Here is an 18,295-nt window from a genome sequence, read left to right as displayed (position 1 = left end):
GTGGGAGATTATAGACTTTGGTTCTCTTCCTAGTCTCCAGGAAAATTACTTAACCTCTTCAAGCTTCTGTTTTTGAGAAAATGGCAACCTTGTTCTTGCTGTATTAAAACTGTGTTGAGATCTTCAGTCGAGAGCATTTCTAAATTGACAGCATTTCTTTGTCAGAGACTCTTTCTACATCTTGTAATTGAAGAGGGCTTCAAAGCATTTTATTCTCCTAGGAACCACCAGGAGGAGCTGAAGTGTTCCCTTCAGAAGGTCAAATCCTAAAGTGGTTTGGGTTGATGTGGAAGCGCAGGTCGAGAAATTTCTTGTCATGCCAAGTCAGAGTTTCTTCAAGGGTTTCAAATTACTTTACAATTATTCACTTACTATCATTTATTTACATTCTTTATGAGAGGAGTTTCTCTTCTAAATCAGCTCATGTTCAAAGTATGAATGGATTTCCTTACCCGCCACTGGTAGTTCTGACTCAGGTGCCTGACCTGAGTAATGCCTGTAACTCTCATTCATTCATTCAATCAATCAATTATATAGCAATAATAATAATAATAATAATGACATTTATTTAGCTCTTACTATATGCAAAGCACTGTTCTAAGCACTGGGGGGGATACAAGGTTATCAGGTTGTTCCACATGGGGCTTACAGTCTTCATCCCCATTTTACAGATGAGGTAATAACTGAGGCTCAGAGAAGTTAAGTGACTTGCCCAAGGTCACACAGCAGACATGTGGTGGAGTTGGGATTAGAACCCATGACCTCTGAATCCCAAGCCCTTGCTCTTTCCACTGAGCCATGAAGCGCTTACCGTGTGCAGAGCACTGTAATAAGAACTTAGGAGAGTTCAATACAGTGATAAACAGACACGTTCCCTGTCCAAAACAAGCTTACAGTCTACAGGAAGAGACGTACATTAATTTAAATAAATTACAGAAATGAACATAAGTGCTGTGGGGCTGGGAGGGGGAATGAATAAGGGGAGCAAGTCAGGGCGACGCAGAAGGGAGTGGGAGAAGAGAAAAGGAGGGCTTAGTCAGGGAATGCCTCTTGGCGGTGATGTGCCTTCAATAAGGCCTTGAAGGTGGGGGGAGTCATTGTCTGTCGGATATGAGGTGGAGGGCATTCCAGGCCAGAGGCAGGACATAGGCGAGAGGTGGGCAGCAAGATAGACAAGATCTAGGTACGGTGAGAAGGTTGGCATTAGCGGAGTGAAGTGTGTGGGCTGGATTGTAGTAGGAGAGTAGTGAGGTGAGGTAGGAGGGGGCAAGGTGAAGTTCTAGGGCCTAGTAAGTTAATAATAATAATAATAATAATAATAATAATAATAATAATAATGGCATTTGTTAAGTGCTTACTAAGTGCAAAGCACTGTTCTAAGCACTGGGGAAGATACAAGGTGATCAGTTTGTCCCATGTGAGGCTCACAATCTTAATCCCCATTTTACAGATGAAGGAGCTGAGGCCCAGAGAAGTTAAATGACTTGCCCAAAGTCACACAGCTGACAAGTGGCAGAGCTGGGATTAGAACCCATGACCTCTGACTCCCAAGCCTGGGCTCTTTTCACTGAGCCATGCTGCTTCTCTAGTAAGTTCTAGTAAGCATGTACCCAATACAACACTTAATCAATTTATTAAGCATTCATTCATTCAATCGTATTTATTGAGCGCTTACTGTGTGCAGAGCACTGTACTAAGCACTTGGGAAGTACAAGTTGGCAACATATAGAGACGGTCTCTACCCAACAGTGGGCTCACAGTCTAGAAGACTGTGCATAGTAAGTGCATAGTAAGCATTTACTATGTAGAGCTGGGGTAGATACAAGATACAAGACTTAAGAAGCAGTGTGATCCAGTCGAAAAAGCACAGGCCTGGGAGTCAGAAGACTTGGATTCTGATCCCAGCTCTGCCATTTGTCTGCTGTGTGATCTTGGGCAAATGACTTAACTTCTCTGACCCTCAGTTACCTCATCTGTAAAATGGGAATTAAGACTGAGTCCTATGTGGGATAGGGACTGTCTCCAACCTGATTATCTTATATTTACCCCAGTGCTCAGTATAGTGCCTGGTACATAGTAATCATCTAACAAATACTTTAATAAAAATAATGAAAATGATAAATAGGTCAGACACAATCCCTGCCTTGCATAGGGCTCAAAATCTAAGAGGTGAAGGAGAAGAGGTATCTCATCCCTATTTTACAGATATGAAACATCTTTTACAGAGTAGAAACAGTTTCCTAAAGATTTTTCTATTCTCTTTCCTATCAAAAGGAATTCTGCTTCCCATTTGACTGGCAGATGAAGCAAAGAGGCTAGAGATGTCTTAGTCTCAGACATTCTAATTGATCTCTTGGCTGGGCTTATCTGTAATTTACATGGAAATATGCACTTCTCCATGCAGACTCAGCCTACCATTGGCTAAGCCCAGTCACGCACCTCACAGGCCACTGTGTGAGCCATAATTTTCTCCATTCAAATAATTTCCCTCTGTTTCAAAGACACATAAAGAACTTGTCCAAGAACACAAAGCAAAGGCTTTGTACAAACTCCTCGGTCCTGACTGAATTCTCCAGTGATTTTTAATGGACTAGGAATTCCAGCCAGGGCCCCTCCATAGAACAGAAGTGCCTCAGATCACACTCTGCTGGGCACTCATGTGTCTGTGGATCTCCCTCTCACTCTCTAGCTCTGTTTCTGTCAGAGCAGCTCTGCCTTGGGGACAAGGAGCTGAAACACAAACTCCTATTGCTACTTATTCACATCTTTGTCTCCCCCTCGAGACTACAGGCTTGTTTTGTGGCCATGTTAACGTGTCTGTTAATTTTGTTGTATTGTACTTTCCCAAGCACTGGGTCCAATGCTCTGCACATAATAAGCACTTAATAATTGCCATTGATTGATTCTGTTATCTTTTTTGTTTGTTTCACCTTCCTTGTGTTTTTGCCAGCCCCTATACTCACCTTGTTCTTAGATCCTGAGCCCCTCTGGAACCTTATCCATGTTTCACCTGTGGACATTTTTCAGTGCTGAGTTCAGGGCTTTACACATAATAAGTGCTTAACACCACTGGCCTGGTGGATAGAGCTCAAGGACTGGGAGCCAGAAGGATGTGGGTTCCAATCTTAGCTCTGTCACTTGTCTGCTGTGTGACATTGGGCAAGTCACTTTACTTCTCTGGGCCTCAGTTCCCTCTCCTGTAAAATGGGGATTAAGATTGTGAGCCGCATGTGGTTCAGGGACTGTGTCCAATCCAAGTTGCTTATATTCTACCCAGTGCTTAGTACAGTGCCTGGCACCTAGTAAGCACTTAACACCTACAACAGTTATTGCTATTATTATTATCATTATTATTACTACTGCTACTACTGTCTCTGCTGCCCTGTCCCTGTGTCTGGGCACTATTTCTAGGTAGGGGTCACAGGGAGATATCCTGTTTATTCCCCTTCTACAAAACGCAACTTGGCCATAAGGAAAAGGAGACAGAAACGGAGAGAAAGGGTTTTTTTACCTGACAGTTGGGTTTAGACATCAATTTTCTTTGACCAAAGACAAGAAGGAGTTAGCCGGCTACGGGATACTTTTTGAAGACAAGGAGAGGATTGTTGTTCAATCTATATTGGACAAGTTCTTCACTAAAATTAAGAAACCACTATTACCACAGTCAGCAGAACGAGCTTCTACTTATTCAGCCTCCTGCAAAGATTAATAAACATACTGCAACTTTTCATTGAGTGAAATGTTTGGATGTTATGCTTTGAATTCCATTAACAAAGATTAAATGAGAGCTTAGAGCACATAAAGGAATTCCATATTTTTCCAGAGGTTTTGGAATGGATCCCAAAGTAATCTCCTAAATCTATGAGAAAATGTACCTGGTGTTACAGAGATTCAATCAATCAATGGTATTTATTGAGGACTTGCTGCATGCACAGCAATGTATGGAAGCAAGCAAGGAAGAGACTTGGCCTAGTGGAAAAAGCACAGGCCTGGGAGTCAGAGAACCTGGGTTCTAATCCTGGCTCCGTGACTTTTCTGTCTTGTGACCTTGGGCAACTCATTTAACATCTCTGTGCCTCAGTTCCCTCATCTGTAAAATGGGGATTGAGACTGTGAGCCCCACGTGGGACATGGGCTATGACCAACTTTCTATCTACCCCAGCACTTAGTACAGTGCCTGACACATAGTAAACACTCAAGAAATTCCATTAAATGAATAGAGCACAGTACAAAGAGCTTGGGAGAGTACAGTCCAACAGAGTTGGTAGATATGTTCCCTGCCCACAATATGCTTGCAGTCTAGAGGAGGAATCTGATGTTCCTAATAAGCCCGCCATCACACCGCGAGACGCCCGGGACTCCGTTCCCGAGAGGCCCGCCCGCCATCACACCGCGAGGCCTTGCTGCTCCCGGAAGGATCCTCTCCTCAGAGCGCCGCCATAGACGCCCGGGACTCCGTTCCCGAGAGGCCCGCCCGCCCGCCATCACACCGCGAGACGCCCGGGACTCCGTTCCCGGGAGGCCCACCCGCCATCACACCGTGAGGCCTTGCTGCTCCCGGAAGGATCCTCTCCTCTGAGCGCCGCCATAAACGCCCGGGACTCCGTTCCCGAGAGGCCCGCCCGCCCGCCATCACACCGCGAGACGCCCGGCACTCCGTTCCCGAGAGGCCCGCCCGCCCGCCATCACACCGCGAGGCCTTGCTGCTCCCGGAAGGATCCTCTCCTCAGAGCGCCGCCATAGACGCCCGGGACTCCGTTCCCGAGAGGCCCGCCCGCCCGCCATCACCCCGCGAGGACTTGCCGCTCCCGGAAGGCTCCTCTCCTCAGAGCGCCGCCATTGACGCCCGTGACTCCGTTCCCGAGAGGCCCGGCCGCCCACCCGCCCGCCATCTCAGCGCCCCCACGGACGCCCCGCCTGCTTCCACCCCCCCCACTTAGGAGGCCTTCCGTAAAGTGCCCCTCATCCCCCCCCCTTCCCGGTCCGGTCCTGACTGACTCTACCCCCGCCCGCCCCCAGGTAAAAAGCCCTTGTTAGCACCTTGTTAGCACCATGTTACATGTTACATTAACGACAACCTCATTCACACCTCCTCAGCCCTCCCATGCTAGTTGACTGTTCGCTCCCCTCCCCAGGTATCTCTGCTCCCTGACCCCCCTTAACTGGCCCACCCTACTCCAGCTCTTAATAGTTTGTATCTGCTCTCTGTGGCATCATTGTTTGCCAATTCTATTATTGCCATAGCATATTGATTGCTCAACTACACCCTGTGATGCCATCACCTACTTTTATCATTGCTACTGTTTTATTGCTTCTGCATCTCAATTGTTAACCCCCCACTGTACTGTCACTCGCCCTGCTGACCTCACCATGAACTTTCAGTTCCCTTGCTCCCAACTGCCATTCCCATTCCTCACCTTCCCCTTCCCCTCTCCCACCCAGCTGTTTCCCTCCCTCTCACCCACCAAGACCACTCCCCCTCAACCCCTACCAAGGATTCCTCTGTACCAGCGCAGGTCCTCTGCTTCTCCCTCCCGACCCCCCTCCTCCCCTTCTCCCCGCCCCCACCCCATCCCAGTTCTCCTTTCCCATCGCCACCCCCCTTCCCACTCTCCCCGCCCAGGCCCCCGCCAACTCATCCCAATCCAAACCCTCCCCACCCCTCGCACCCTTCCCCCTCCCTCCCCACCCTCGACAGCTGATGCCAAGTGTGGCCTCTGGAACCCCCGCTCCGTTTTAAGTAAGATTCCTTTCATCCTGGACCTTTTCCTTTCCAGTTCTCTACTCCTCCTCGCCCTAACTGAAACATGGCTGTCGTCGGACGACACGGTCTCTTCTGCTGCTCTCTGCAGTGCAGGCCTCTTCTTCTCCCACTCCCCCAGACTCACTGGAAAAGGAGGAGGTGTCGGTTTCCTTCTCGCCCCCCAATGTCGCTTTCGCACTATCCCTCCTCCCCCTTCCCTTTCCTTCCCCTCCTTTGAAGCCCACATTATTCGCCTCTACCACCCCCTCCAGATTCTTGTAGCCGTCATCTACCGCCCTCCGGGCCCCACTTCCAACTTCTTTAACGACTTTGACCCCTTCCTCACATTCCTTCTCTCCTTCTCCATGCCCACTCTGATCCTTGGAGACTTCAATATCCACATGGATATCCCTAACGACTCCTCTGCCGCCCGCCTTCTATCTCTCCTTGACGCTGCCAACCTCTTCCTCCACCCCACCTCACCCACTCACCAACTTGGTCATACCCTCGACCTCATCATCTCCTACCGCTGCACTGTGTCCACCCTCACCAACTCTGTGATCCCTCTCTCTGATCATAATCTTCTCACCTGCCTCCTCACTCACACTCCTTTCCCCTGTAAATCCGTATTACTCCCTCACAGAGATCTCCGCTCTCTGGACCCCACCCATCTTTCGGAACGCCTCACATCCCACCTCGCCGCCCTCTCCTCTCTACCCAGTCTTGATGATCAGATTACTGCTCTCAACTCTACCCTTTCTACTCAGCTAGACTCGCTCGCTCCCCTTTCCCTTCGCCGCTCTCGCACCACTAACCCACAGCCCTGGATCACTGCCACTGTCCGCCTCCTTCGCTCTTATGCTCGAGCTGCCGAACGCTGCTGGCGAAAGTCTAAACACCATGCCAACCTCGTTCACTTCAAGTTTATCCTTTCCTGCCTTAACTCAGCCCTCTCTTCTGCCAGACAAAACTATTTCTCCTCCCTTATTGACACCCATGCCCATCACCCCCGCCAGCTCTTCCGTACATTCAACTCCCTTCTCAGGCCCCCGGTTCCTCCCCCTCCTCCTTCCCTCACCCCCAACGATCTGGCCTCCTACTTCATTAACAAAATTAAATCCATCAGGTCCGACCTCCCCAAAGTCTCTTCCCCCCTTTCTCCAACCCCCCGGCTCTCAACATTCTCTGCTACTCTCCCATCCTTCCCAGTGGTATCCTCAGAGGAACTCTCCTCCCTCCTCTCAAGTGCTACTCCGGCCACCTGTGCTTCTGACCCCATTCCCTCTCATCTTATGAAATCTCTCGCTCCATCCCTTCTCCCCTCCTTAACTTCCATCTTCAACCGCTCACTCTCCACTGGTTCCTTCCCCTCTGCCTTCAAACATGCCCATGTCTCTCCCATCCTAAAAAAACCCTCTCTTGACCCCACCTCACCTTCTAGTTATCGTCCCATATCCCTCCTACCATTCCTTTCCAAACTCCTTGAACGAGTTGTCTACACGCGCTGCCTAGAATTCCTCAACAACAACTCTCTCCTCGACCCCCTCCAGTCTGGCTTCCGTCCCCTTCATTCCACGGAAACTGTGCTCTCAAAGGTCACCAATGACCTCCTGCTTGCCAAATCCAACGGCTCATACTCTGTCCTAATCCTCCTCGACCTCTCAGCTGCCTTTGACACTGTGGACCACCCCCTTCTCCTCAACACGTTATCTGACCTTGGCTTCACAGACTCCGTCCTCTCCTGGTTCTCCTCTTATCTCTCCGGTCGTTCTTTCTCAGTCTCTTTTGCAGGCTCCTCCTCCCCCTCCCATCCTCTTACTGTGGGGGTTCCCCAAGGTTCAGTGCTTGGTCCCCTTCTGTTCTCAATCTACACTCACTCCCTTGGTGACCTCATTCGCTCCCACGGCTTCAACTATCACCTCTACGCTGATGACACCCAGATCTACATCTCTGCCCCTGCTCTCTCCCCCTCCCTCCAGGCTTGCATCTCCTCCTGCCTTCAGGACATCTCCATCTGGATGTCCGCCCGCCACCTAAAGCTCAACATGTCGAAGACTGAGCTCCTTGTCTTCCCTCCCAAACCTTGTCCTCTCCCTGACTTTCCCATCTCTGTTGACGGCACTACCATCCTTCCCGTCTCACAAGCCCGCAACCTTGGTGTCATCCTCGACTCCGCTCTCTCATTCACCCCTCACATCCAAGCCGTCACCAAAACCTGCCGGTCTCAGCTCCGCAACATTGCCAAGATCCGCCCTTTCCTCTCCATCCAAACCGCTACCCTGCTAATTCAAGCTCTCATCCTATCCCGTCTGGACTACTGCACTAGCCTTCTCTCTGATCTCCCATCCTCGTGTCTCTCTCCACTTCAATCCATACTTCATGCTGCTGCCCGGATTATCTTTGTCCAGAAACGCTCTGGACATATCACTCCCCTCCTCAAAAACCTCCAATGGCTACCGATCAATCTGCGCATCAGGCAGAAACTCCTCACCCTGGGCTTCAAGGCTCTCCATCACCTCGCCCCCTCCTACCTCACCTCCCTTCTCTCCTTCTACTGCCCAGCCCGCACCCTCCGCTCCTCCACCACTAATCTCCTCACTGTACCTCGCTCTCGCCTGTCCCGCCATCGACCCCCGGCCCACGTCATCCCCCGGGCCTGGAATGCCCTCCCTCTGCCCATCCGCCAACCTAGCTCTCTTCCTCCCTTCAAGGCCCTGCTGAGAGCTCACCTCCTCCAGGAGGCCTTCCCAGATTGAGCCCCTTCTTTCCTCTCCCCCTCGTCCCCCTCTCCATCCCCCCGCCTTACCGCCTTCCCCTCCCCACAGCACCTGTATATATGTATATATGGTTGTACATATTTATTACTCTGTTTATTTATTTATTTATTTATTTTACTTGTACATTTCTATCCTACTTATTTTATTTTGTTGGTATGTTTGGTTCTGTTCTCTGTCTCCCCCTTTTAGACTGTGAGCCCACTATCGGGTAGGGACTGTCTCTATGTGATGCCAATTTGTACTTTCCAAGCGCTTAGTACAGTGCTCTGCACATAGTAAGCGCTCAATAAATACGATTGATTGATTGATTGATTGATAAGCCTCAAACCACCAACTTTTTGTTTAACAGCTGACTGAGCCAACCTATTACACGGCAAAGACCATTCATGATACAGCCACATTTTCAAAGAATGCATCACGGGTGTATAGTGAAGTAGGACTGTCCATAAGCCCCAGGGAAGGGTATGTGGGCAAGGGGTTGGTGACAATATAGATGAGATCGAGGTACAATGAGTAGACTGGCATTGGAGGAGGTAAGTGGGTGTGCTAGGTTGTAGTTGGAAATCACTGAGGAAAATTGGCAGGGGAGAACTAATTGAATGCTTCAAACTCAAAGATAAGGAGTTTCTGTGTGATGTGGAAGAGTGTGGGCAACTGTTGGAGGTGTTTGAGGAGTGGAGAGATATGAACTGTACATTTTTTAGAAAACTGATCTGGGCAACACAGTGAAGTAAGGACTGGAGTGGAGAGAGACAGGTGGCAGGAGAGTCTTAGGGGAGAATGATGTACTAGTCAAGGCGGGATATGATATACTCTCAGATCAGCATAGTAGCAGTTTGGATGGAGAGAAAAGAATGGATTTTAGGGATGTTTTGTAGTTAGAACCAACAGAATTTGGTGGCAGATTGAATATGTGGATTGAGAGAGATAAATCAAGAATAATGCCAAGGTTGCAGGCTTGTGAAATAAGGAGGATATTGGTGTTTTCTACAGTAATGGGAAAGACAGGGGGAGGACAGTGATTGGATGGGAAGATAAGAAGTACTGGTTTGGACATGATACAATAGTATCGTGTTCTGATACAACAGTCTTATGGTGATAAGACATAATTCTGAGTGGTAGCTGTTGGTTTGGCTGGAGAATAAAGGGTGAATCAGGAAAATGCTTCATAGGAAGAACTGCCAGTAGGTTGAATATGAAGATTGAAGAAGAGTGAGGTAGTCAAACATGATACCGAGGTTGTGGAGTTCTGGATCAGTGAGGGTGATGCCATTGACTGAAATAGGAAAGGTAGGTACAGGAGGAGATTTCAGAGGGAAGAGGAGTAATTTGTTTTTAAACATGTTAAATTTGAGGTGCTGGAAGTCAGAGTGGAAATATCTTAGAGTTGAAGGGAGATGTAGAATTGCAGGCTTGATGAGAGGTCATGTGGCTAGAGAGGTGGGTTGGGGAATCATCCTCATAGAGGGAGTAGCTAAAGCCATGTGAGAAGAAGCGATTCCTGAAAGGGCAGGGGCAGAGGGAGAAGACAAGGGGATCTGGGTGGGGCACCCACAGATAATGGTTGAGAGGAGGAAGAGAAGCCATTGTACAAAACTGAAAAGGATTGGTTAGTGACGTAGGAGAAGAACCTGGTTAGGACTTTGTCCACATAACCAAGGCCTAGATTGGGGTTGAGCTTGTGTCTTGCTCCCTGTTGTCCTCCTCCTCTTACCCTCCAGTTCCTTCTCCCCAAAGTAAAGTCCTCTACAAACCCTCTACAAACCTTTGTTGAGCAGATAATTTCAAGATGGATACTGAGCATGTTCAATCACTCTCTCTCCTTCAAAGCCTTACTGAAGGCAGATTCCTCCTGATTATGCTCTTCTTTCACGCAGCTGACAAGAGGAACCAGAATTAGAATCCATGTCTCCATACCCCCTTTTAGGTTATGTTTAAAATACCCAGCACCAGTAGCTCTTTGCAAATACTATTCTGTCAGGATTAGAGCCAACAATACCCACTCACTGAAATCATCCTGAATCCAGCCCTTGTACTTCAGGCATTTCCTCTAGAGTACAAACTATTCATTACAGCTTTAGTTACTTTTCTACCATGCACACAACTCTGCTTTATGACATACATATTTTAAACAAATTATAATTTCTTTCTCCCTCCCATCTTCATACTTCCTCCTGCTCTCTTCTTTCCTTCACTCATTCTCCATCTTTTTCCCTCTCTTTCCCCCTCATCTCTTCCCTCTTTCCCTACCTCATCTCTCTTTTTCTCTTTCCAACAACCAGATCATTTCATCCATCAATGATCCTTTTAATTTTCTTCTTAAATCAAAGCCTTCAGGCAAATACCCACTACAGAGTAGATCCTACATAAAACCTATTGTTGCACCATAATGCAATAGTGATTATGGGATTATATGTTCAGTTTTCCTTGAGTGCTTCAGGTTCTGTAGTTCATCTAACCAGGAGCCACTTAAGTAGATCACACCTCTTCTAATCATTAAGTATATTCTCATAAATCAAGTCTATAGAGTTGAATCCCATTGAAACAAATGGTTGTAAGGAACCATCCTTCTCTTTCTGCCGACCTGAAGTCATTTACAATAATAATAATAATAATAATGATGATGGTATTTGTTAAGCACTTACTATGTGCCAAGCACTGTTCTAAGCACTGGGGTAGATACAAGGTAATCAGGTTGTCCCACGTGGGCTCACAGTCTTAATCCCTACTTTCCAGATGAGGTAACTGAGGCACAGAGAAGTTAAGTGATTTGCCCAAAGTCACACAGCTGATAAATGGCAGAACCGGGATTAGAGCCTACAACATCTGACTCCCAAGCCCTAGCTCTTTCTGCTAAGCCACAGTGCTTCTCAAACATTTCCATTCTGCTCAGAATTAGGATGATTGATTTTTTTCCCACAGATCTGGCCACAGCTTGGACTCCCTGACCTTTTGATTTGGAATGGCAAGCACCAAATTGTCAAAACAATTAGCCCTATTTCAAAATCTTATTGGTTCTTGTTCACAGCACTTTATTTCCTAGAAGGATACATATCTCGATACCCAATTCTGCAGGTAAGTGAGTGGTATGCAGGATGTGCTTTTACAAGCTGTTACTAAAATAGTTTTGCATAGGCTGACCCAAAATTCTAAGCCACCTGTGAAGATGAATCACCAAAGGATTACGTCATGAAAATCCAGTCTGCCTTTGTACTCAGAGAAGACACCGTTGGTAATGGTGGTGAAGCAACATAGCCTAATGGAAAAGCATGGACCTGTGAGTTAGAAGACATGGGTTCTAATCCCACCTCTTCCATGTACCTGCTGGGTGATCTTGGCAAGTCACATAACTTCTCTGTTCCTCCGTTACCTCTTCTGTAAAATGGGGATGAGGACTGTGGGCCCTATGTGGAACAGGGACCGTGTACGACGTAATTATCTTGTATCTACCCCACACTTAGTATAGTGCCTGGCACATTCATTCATTCATTCATTCAATCATATTTATTGAGCGCTTACTGTGTGTAGAGCACTGTACTAAGCACTTGGGAAGTACAAGTTTGCAACATATAGAGACAGTCCCTACCCAACAGCAGGCTCACAGTCTAGAAGGGGGAGACAGACAACAAAACAAAACATATAAACCAAATAAAATAAATAGAATAAATATGTACAAGTAAAATAAATAAATAGAGTAATAAATATGTATAAACATATATACATATATACAGGTGCTTTGGGGAGGGCAAGGAGGTAAGGAGGGGGGGACGGGCACACAGTAAGCACTTAACAGTTAATACCACATTTATCATCATCACCCTCATTATTATTATTATTATTAATGTATGGCTGGAAAGACCAACACAGAAGCACTGGTCCCATCCCCAACATGCCTACACCAACACTGTCCTTTTTTGTGCTACTAGTTTGCTGTTTTGCTGCACCTGGTATTGCTTTTAATCCCCAGAAGTGCCTGCTCAAAAAAGGCCCGCCTTTCTGGACTGCAGTATGCCAGGCTAGTCTGTTCATGGCAGTAGCTTTCCATTTTCAGCTTAGATGTCATAATAGTAATTGTGGTATTTGCCAAGTTCTTACTATGTGTCGAGCACTGTACTAAGCACTGGAGTAGATACAGGAAAATCAGGTCCCTGATGGGGCTCCCAGTCTAAGTAGGAGATAAAACAAGCACTGAATCCCCACTTTGCAAATGAAGGAACTGAGACACAGGGAAGTTAGGTGACATTCTCAAGGTCCCACAACAGACAAGTGGCAGAGTCAGGATTAGAATCCAGGCCTGTGCTCTTTCCGCTAGGCCACTCTGCTTTCCCGCTGCAATATTGTCTGAGGTCCTGTTTTACCACTCCCTTAAAATGTTTCTTTTCAGGTTACCACTGCCATCCATTCTCCTTTCATGACTCAGTGCAGTCATGAAGGGTCAGTGCAGGGAGACTGATCATTTCAGGAATTAATTTGATATGAAATTGTAGAATATACTGATTTGAAAGCTGGTTGGTGAGAAAACCTTGCAACTGTGGAAAACTAACTCATCATCATCAGTAGCATCTATTGAGTGCTTATTATGTGCAGAGCACTGTACTAAGCCCTTAGGAGGGTACATTCCTTCTCTGGGTTAAGGATTTCCTGGAAAGTCTTTCTGTTTAGTGACCTCCTTAAACCAACACAACACTCTCTCCCAAGGATTTGAGGCAAAGAAAAGCTTCTCTCCAAAGCCACGGTTTCTACTAAAGGGCATTTTATGGTGTGTTCCTATGCAACAAAATTAAGTACGTGTGTAGGTGTTTAATGTTTTTACAAATTCAGCTCCTTGGTTGTTATAAGATTAAAACAATTTTCTCCCTCAGTAAATGCTTCCCTTGAAAACCATTGGAAGCACATAATTCACCTGACCATTTATAGCTTCTTATTTTTTTTTGTAGGCTCCGCAGAACATGTGATTTTGGGGCTTGTTTTCCCTTCAAAGAGGCCAATGCTGAACAAGAGATGGATAAGACAATTTAACGTTTCAGGGATCAATCCTCCATTTATTCTGAAGTTCAGAAAAGATAGGGAAGCAACCACAGCATTTCTGAGGAGATTTCTTTGGTAAATTCATCTTCTAGTGTGGGTAAATTTAGCAAGCACTTGCTTTAAATTGCAAGGAGTTTAAAATAGCCTTTTTCTTAATATATTTCAAGTATTCATTCAAAGATTTCTTTTTCTTGATTCATTTTTCTCCTGTCCAGCTTTTCAAAAATTTCAGAAATGTGACACACCTTTATTTTCAATAGAAATACAGACAGACACACACACACACACACACACACACGCACATAAATTAAATCACTGCAGAATTCAATGGGAAATGAATACAAAAGAAACCGTGGAAAAATGGCACAGTTAACTGCCTGAAGAGAAAGTTATGTTTGTCCTTGAAAAATAAATTCACTTGATACTGATTACCTACACAAGTTGCATTTGTTGGTATTGAAAAGGAATTCCTGCTGACTGCAAGCCGTTCCATTTATTTGACTGTTTACATAATTACACAGTGAAACATTGTGTTCCATTGGATTTAATACATGATTTAACAATCTCTTGAGCTGCAGTGTGGTTTCTAAAATCAAATTAAGCCTTTTCAATTAAAACACAATTAGAAAAAGGGTCATGGCGTCACCGTTGTGTGACAGAATGAAAAGCTAGAAGAAATGCTGTGCAAGAAATCTGAGCTAAGTTTAACACCTGGTTTGAAATGATAGACCAGGACCACCAAGTCAACCCTTAGTCTCTGGCTTTGGTATTATAGCAGGAGTCAGACCTTGCCACTCTAGAAAAGTCTAGAACAAACTGACAGAACAAACAGGAATCAATCAATCAATCAATCAGTGGTATTTATTGAGCGCATACTGTGTGTGCAGGGCGCTATACTGAACACTTGGCAGAGTATAATACAATGGAGTTGGTAGACATGTTTCCTGCCCACAGTGAGCTTGCAATCTAGAGGGAGGACAAAACATTATTATTAAATAATTTATGGACATGAACATAAGTGGTGTGCGGCTAAGGGTTGAAGTGATTGTGTTCGTCTCCCCTCTAGACTGTATGCTTGTTGTGGGCAGAGAATGGGACTGTTTATTTTTATAGTATACTCTCCTAAGCACTTTTTTACAGTATTCTGCATGCATTAAGAGCTCAATAAATATGATTTAATTGAATGAATGAAAGAATACAGATCCAAGTGCAACAGGACAAAGGAAAGCAATGATGCACCTTCTAGATGTGATAATAATAATGGTGTTTGTTAAATGCTTACTATGTGCCAAGCACAGTACTAAGCCCTGGGGTTGCTACAAGATAAGCAGGTTAGACACAGTTCCTGTACTGCATGGGGCTTACAGTCTAAGTACAAGAGAGAAGAGACATTGAATCCCCATTTTACAGATGAGGCAACTGAGACACAGAGAAGTTAAGTGATTTCCCCGAAGTCACACAGTAGGTGAGTGGAGGGGTGGGAATTACAATAAAGGTCCTCTGACTTTCAGGTCTGTGCTCTTTCCACTAGGCCCCGCTGCTTCTCTAGAAAGTATTAAGCAAAATCAGATGCTGCCATTGTGTTGAAAATGGATAGCTGGAGTTCTGTGAGAGGAATTGCAAAATTGCATTGGGGGCTTCCAGACATACAAAAATACTTTTGCCTGATATAGAGGAATGGCATGACCTAGTGGAAAGACTGTGGGCCTGGGAGTCAGAGGTCCTGGGTTCTAGATCCAGCTCTGCCATTTGTTTTCTGTGAGACCTTGAGCAAGTCACTTTACTTCCCTGTGCCTCAATTTCTTCATCTGTAAAATGGGGATTCAATGGCTGCTCTTCTCCTACTTAGACTGCGATCCTCATGTGGATGTGGAATAGGGACTGTGTCTGACCTGATTAGCTTGTATCTACCTCAGTGCTTAGAATGATAGTGATGATGATAATAACAATAATATTTCCAGACCTCTTACTATGTTTAGCATAGTAATCTTGTGCTGTTTTGTCTTATATAGTCAATCTTTTCTCCTGCACCTAATTCCAATTTCCTACACCCCGCTTCTAATTTATGAGGCCTCTTTAGGGCCAAGGACCAAGTTTTATTTGTCTTTTATTCTTCCTCAATGCTTAGTACAGTGCTTTTCACAAATAAGACCTCAAAACATGCTACTGAATCAATGAATTTGTGGCCCACAGTGGGCTACTAGTGGGGAAAAGAAGAAACATAGAAGGAAAAGTTAGGAGCTATAGGAAAAGTTAGGAATTTTAGCTGGTACCCTCCCAAACATTAGGATGGATATTCAGGAGGACACCCATCCTACAGTTTCTGCAAGTATCTTGTTGCTTTGTTGGAAACAGAATTTTGGGATGGGGAAGCAGCTTGGAGAAAGCACAATCCTGGAAGTCAGAGGACCGGGGTTCTAATCTTGACTCTGCCACGTCTCTGCTGTGTGACCTTGGGCAAATCAATTAACTTCTCTATGCCTCAATTTCTTCATCTGTAAAATGGGGATCAAATCCTACTCCCTCCTTTCTAGACTATGAGCCCCATGTGAGGCAAAGACTGTGCACAACCTGATCATTTTGTGTCTTTCCCAGTGTGGTTAGCATAGTGCTTGACAAATAGTAAGAGCTTAACAAAATTATTATGTGTCAATGGCCTATCCAAGTCATAGCATTTCTCATAGAATGTCTGCATTTTAAAACCATCTGAAATGTAAGTATTCTGGGTACTGAGAAGCTTTTTTTTCTTTTAACCCAAGGATGTGTATTCAACTCAATTTAAAGTCATACCTTTTTGAAATTCGCCCAGGACCATTATAAAGCAAGGTAGACTAAGAAAATTAGGTAGTAGACAAGATGATTTATAAAAATGGTACCTCCAACCCACAGTACACTCTCCCAGCTCCACATGGACATCAGGTGTGTGTACCACATTCCAGAGTGCTTTTCAAAGAAAATTATTCAATTTGGAGCCAGAGTCTGTAAGGAACATGTATCAAGCTAAATGTCTACGTGACTTTAACAGGACTTGTATCAGGTAACAAGTACCATCCTTACTGGAGCTCTAAATCGGTAGATTCACCAGAAATCCTCTTCATGAAATTTTGGTACCAGTCCTTATAACTGGTGAATTGACAGCATTTCAGACTTCCTCATTTCCACGGTCTTGTCCATATGAGGACTATCTAAGTGGTCTGCTATATCCCACCTGTGGGGCCAGGGGAGAAGAAGGGTGTCAGCCTGTCGGTATCCCTGGGCAGTGGCTGTCAATCAAGAGGACAAATTACGCATCAGTTCAGCAGCATCACACACAATGCCAAATACGTTCTATCTTTGATAGCCTGGCATTTTTTTCTTCAGATTTGGAGTACTACCTTGCAACAGGGAGTACTCTAGACACATCAGTGTCAATAGAGGACAGGGGAAACCCAATGGATTTAGTCATTCTGTGGTCGATTTGTGACCAAGATACAACAAGATTCCATCACAATATTTTTATCAGAGCAATGAAAGCCCCGAACTAGAAGACTATGATGGTAGCCTACCAGGTAGTCATTCTACAAGTGATTAGGTAGGCCATCTTTGTAGAAAGGGAGGCATAGACTGAGTTGAAGGCAAAGAGCAAGATTCTCCTTCTCAAGTGTCATGGCTGAGAGTTGTGCGATCATTTGAGTGGTACTTATGTGAAATAGCTCCCTCTCTCATTAAGGTGTGCAAGGAATGTATCTACCAATTCCATTATTGTATATTCTCCCAAGCACTTAGTACATTGCTCTGTAAGGTGTAAGTGCTCAATAGATATGGGCAGCAGCCTGGCCTAGTGGAAAGAGCAAGGGCCAGGGAGTCCAAGAACCTGGGTTCTAATCCCGGCTCTGCCACTTGTCTGCCGTGTGACATTGGGCAAGTCGTTTAACTTCTCTGTGCCTCAGTTACCTCATATGAAATATGGGGATTAAGACTATGAGTCCCATGTGTAAATTTGTCCTCTAGACTGTAAGCTCAGTGTGGGCAGGGAATGTGTCTGTTTATTGTTATATCGTACTCTTCCAAGCACTTATTACAGTGCTCTACATACAAGCACTCAATAAATAGGATTGAATGAATGCTCTCACAAGAACTTAGTACAGTGCTGTGCACAAAGTTAGTGCTCAATTAATATGATTGATTGATTGATTGACATGGACTGTGTACAACCTGATTAGCTTGTATCTACCCCAGCGCTTAGTACAGCATCTGACTCGTGGAACACATTTAACATATGCTTTAGAAAAGATTGATTGATTAAGGCTGAGGGTGAATTGAAAAGGTCATAGGATAATTGCCCCTGCTGAACTGAGAGCAGTCTCCGTGGAAATAAGTGCCATAACTGATTTTTCTTAACTGACTTTGAACAGTTCTTATTTAATATAGACAGTGTTGTGTCTTCAGACAAAGATGAAGATGATATTTTGGCCTCACATGAAGCATCCTTGAAACTCAATGCCTTGGCATCTGCTTCATTTCCAAACAATTGTGAACACAGGGATGAGCTGGCTTTCTGCGTGGTTTCGCAAACAGTCTCACAAAACTTGCCATTTTTCTCCACATATCCAGAACAGGAAGTTTGAAATGCTCCTGTTGGAGGTCTGGCTTTTGTTTGGTATTAAAGGAAAGGCTTTACCATTTGATTTTCTTCCCCGGAGAGACTGTAAGATCTAGACTGTAAGCTCAGTGTGGGCAGGGAAGGTGTCTGTTGCTGTATCGTACT

Source organism: Tachyglossus aculeatus, chromosome 16 (genome assembly GCF_015852505.1).
Source record: "Tachyglossus aculeatus isolate mTacAcu1 chromosome 16, mTacAcu1.pri, whole genome shotgun sequence".
NCBI classification, from domain to species: domain Eukaryota; kingdom Metazoa; phylum Chordata; class Mammalia; order Monotremata; family Tachyglossidae; genus Tachyglossus; species Tachyglossus aculeatus.
Note: the sequence above shows the minus strand (reverse complement) of the source record.